Here is a 4263-nt window from a genome sequence, read left to right as displayed (position 1 = left end):
AATCTTATTGCAGAAATGCGTACCTTCATCACTGATTATTGCTCGTGGAGTTCCAAACCTCGTGAAGATATTCTTTTGCAAAAATTTAACTACAACACGAGCATCATTAGTCGAGGTGGCCATGGCTTCCACCCATTTCGAAACGTAATCAACTGCTAATAAAATATAAGTGTACCCAAAAGAAGGGGGAAAGGGACCCATAAAATCAATACCCCACACATCAAATAATTCTACTTCTAAAATATTTGTGAGGGGTAATTCATGCCTTCTTGAAATATTTCCCGTTCTTTGACACTTATCACATGATTTCACCAAGGTATAACTATCTTTAAACAACGTAGGCCAATAAAAACCAGATTGTAGTACCTTAGCAGCAGTTCGGGTGGCTCCAAAATGCCCTCCATAGGGTGAGGAATGGCATTGTTCCAAAATTTCATTTGCCTCTTGCCCCGCCACACATCTCCGAATCACTTGATCGGCACAATGTTTGAAAACATAGGGATCATCCCACAAGTAGAACTTAAGGTCATGGAAAAATTTCTTTTTCTGATGTCGGTTCAATTCTGGAGGCATGGCACCACAAGACAAGAAATTTGCAATATCAGCAAACCATAGAATAAAGGAACTTACCTCAAAGATTTGTTCATCCGAAAAAAATTCCTTTATGCTCTCCTCCTCCTTCACGTCTTCTAGCTCCAATCTTGACAAGTGATCAGCAACTTGATTTTCACTACCCTTCTTGTCCTTGATCTCAAAATCAAACTCTTGTAAAAGTAGAATCCACCTTATCAAGCATGGATTGGCGTCCTTTTTGGAAAACAAGTAGCAAATCGCTGCATGGTCAGTATAAACAACTACTTTAGTACCAATTAAGTATGGACGAAATTTATCAAAAGCAAAAACTACTGCAAGCATCTCTTTTTCTGTAGTAGTGTAGTTTTGCTGCGCAACATCCATGGTTCGACTAGCATAATATATGGCTCGAAACATCTTATCTCTCCGCTGGCCTAATACAGCGCCCACTGCACAGTCACTAGCATCGCACATAAGCTCAAAGGGCTCCTTCCAATCTGGCACAATCATGATGGGTGCTGTGGTCAATGCCGTCTTGATCTTTTCAAAGGCCTGCAAACAATCATCATCAAAAATGAATGTAGAATCTTTTTCAAGTAAATTATACAGGGGTTTTGTGATTTTAGAAAAATCCTTGATGAAACACCGATAAAACCCTGCATGGCCTAAAAAACTTCTGATGCCCTTGATATTCTTCGGAGGTGGAAGCTTCTCAATTGCAACCACTTTAGCTCGATCCACCTCTAATCCATTGGATGACACTTCATGTCCAAGGACAATGCCCTCTTGAACCATAAAGTGACATTTTTCCCAATTGAGCACTAAATTCTTTTCTTGGCATCTCTGCAAAACAAGAGACAGATTATGCAAGCAATGATCAAAAGAGGAACCAAATACTGAAAAGTCATCCATAAACACTTCCATCACGTCCTCCACCATATCTGCAAAAATTGCCATCATACACCGCTGAAAAGTTGCAGGTGCATTACACAGTCCAAACGGCATCCTCCTGAAAGCAAACGTGCCATAGGGACACGTAAAAGTAGTCTTCTCCTGATCCTCCGGTGCTATGGCAATTTGATTATAACCTGAATACCCACTAAGAAGCAGTAATAACAATAACCAGCAAGTCTATCAAGCATTTGATCAATGAAAGGAAGTGGAAAATGATCTTTACGAGTAGCTTTGTTCAACTTCCTATAATCTATACAAACTCGCCAGCGTTACTATACGTGTGGAGATTAACTCATTATTCTCGTTTTTAACCACAGTAATCCCACCTTTCTTAGGCACCACTTGAACAGGAGATACCCAACTACTGTCAGAAATAGCATAAATCACTCCCGCATTCAACAACTTTAAAACTTCTTTCTTAACTACCTCCTTCATAGCGGGATTTAACCGCCTCTGATGATCAACATAAGGGGTATAAGACTCTTCCATTAAAATTTTATGCATGCAAATTGTTGGACTAATACCCTTAATGTCCGAGATTGACCATCCTAAAGCAGTTTTAAAATTTCTCAGAACTCTCAGCAACTTATCTTTCTCTACAGCAGACAAATGAGCAAATATAATAATAGGACAAGTAGAATTTTCACCAAGGAATTCATAACATAGGTGCGCAGGCAATTCTTTCAGATCATGAGTTTCAGGGGATACCTCTGGTGCACTATTTTCCAATGTTTCAGATTCCTTAGAACTCACCATTTTTTCTTTCGGAGCGCTGTCTAGGAATACTTTTTGTTCATGTAACTCCCAATCCTCTTCCTTATCAACCACCTTGTCCGCCACCAAACATCGTTCGAGCGGATCAGTACTTCCTGCACATGAAAAAGAGTTATGAGAATCAATAATTTCAATGCTCTTACATGTACTTACCTCATTTGGGCCCCTCATGGTGTGATAAATATTAAAAATCACCACTTTACCACCAACTCGAAGTGTGAGTTCTCCCTTGTGGACATCGATCAATGCGCGTGTAGTAGCTAGAAAAGGTCTCCCAAAAATCAAGGGAGTTTCTTCATCTTCATCCATGTCCAAAATCACGAAGTCTGCTGGAAATATGAACTTATCGACCTTTACCAAAACATCCTCCACAATACCCCATGGGTATGTGATATTCCGATTAGCCAGCTGTAATGTGATGGTGGTTGCCCTGACTTCTCCAAGCTCCAAAGTCCTGTAAACAGAAAAATGCATTAAATTTATACTTGCTCCTAAATCACATAAAGCTCTATTTACCTTAGAACCACCAATAAAACAAGGGATAGTAAAACTCCCTGGATCCTTCAGCTTTTGTGGCAACTTTTTCTGCAGGATTGCGCTACATTCTTTTGTCAAATTCACCACTTCGTTGTCTTGCAATCTCCTCTTCTTAGACATTACATCTTTGATGAATTTTGCATAATTAGGCATTTGTTCCAAGGCATCTGCAAATGGAATATTGATGTGTATCTTCTTGAAGATATCTAGAAACTTGGAAAACTGCTCATCAAGTGCCTTCTTCTTAAACCGCTGTGGATAAGGAAGTTGTGGCTTGTACATCGGTTTAGATTCAGCTTCCTTCTTGGGCTCTTCAACCACAATTTCTTCAGCCACTGGTTCTTCACTTTCTTTGGCTTTGCTCTGCTCTTTTGCTTCTAACTTCTTCCCACTTCTCAACTCAACTGCTTTGCACTGCTCTTTTGGATTCACTTCAGTATTGCTAGGAAACTGTCCTCTGTTTTGATCCTTCAAAGCATTTGCAAGCTGTCCAATCTGTGTCTCCATGGATTTCATCATAGCTCCCAAACTGCACATATGTGTCTCCATGCTATCCATTCGAGTTTCAGTCCTCGACATCCCCTTGTTAGATTCAGTAACAAATTTAGACACAACATCCTCCAAAGACGCTTTACCTTCCCCTTGATTTGTATTGAATCCCGGAGGAGGTTTCAACACATTCTTGTTGTTGGCATAAGAAAAGTTTTCATGGTTACGTAAACCAGGATGATAAGCATTAGGTGGAGGGTTACCTCGATAGTTTCCATAGCCTCTGGGATTGATATATTGAGCTTCCTCAGGTGGATGAGATTCATCTATGGCAATCGACACACCTGCAGGTTCTGCGATATTCACCTTGTTCAGAGAAGCCACTTGTGTACTCAACGCAGATAGCTGTGCAGTAATGGATGTAAGAGGATCCACACTGTACACTCCTTTCTTGACTCACATACGTTCAGATGGCCATTGATAACTATTGATAGTCATATGTTCCAGCATATCATAAGCCTAAATGGGGTCCTTGGCAAATATGGTACCTCCAGCAGCAGAGTCCACAGACATTCTTGTAGGCGTATTCAGTCCGTTGTAGAAAAACTCTATTTCTTCCCAATCTGCAAAATTATGATTAGGACAACGCCTTAACAAATCTTTGTACCTTTCCCATGCCTCGAATAGCTGTTCTGAATCATGCTGTTGAAAGGTACTGATCTCAATTTTCAGCTGGGTTGCCTTGGATGGTGGAAAGAATTTCTCTAAGAATTTCACAGCCATGCCCTCCCAAGTTGTTATGCGTCCTAGTGGCAATGACTGCAGCCAACTCCGTGCATTGTCCCTGAGAGAAAAAGGAAACAAACGTAAGCATATTGTATCCTCAGAAACACCATTTATTTTAACAGTATCAGTAATCTCTAAAAAAGTGCGCAA

General features: G+C 40.3%; 1 non-coding gene across 1 annotated transcript; it reads left to right on the top strand.

Moving 5' to 3' along the window:
• Window positions 1–3955: 3955 nt before the first annotated feature.
• Window positions 3956–4061, top strand: LOC140876524 (small nucleolar RNA R71). Its single transcript, XR_012148830.1, has one exon. It is a non-coding gene; the product is annotated as a small nucleolar RNA R71 (small nucleolar RNA).
• The last annotated feature ends 202 nt before the right edge of the window (window positions 4062–4263 follow it).

This window comes from Henckelia pumila, chromosome 1 (genome assembly GCF_033568475.1).
Source record: "Henckelia pumila isolate YLH828 chromosome 1, ASM3356847v2, whole genome shotgun sequence".
NCBI classification, from domain to species: domain Eukaryota; kingdom Viridiplantae; phylum Streptophyta; class Magnoliopsida; order Lamiales; family Gesneriaceae; genus Henckelia; species Henckelia pumila.
The sequence above is the reverse complement of the archived record's forward strand: the minus strand, read 5'-3'. Positions and strand labels throughout refer to the sequence as shown.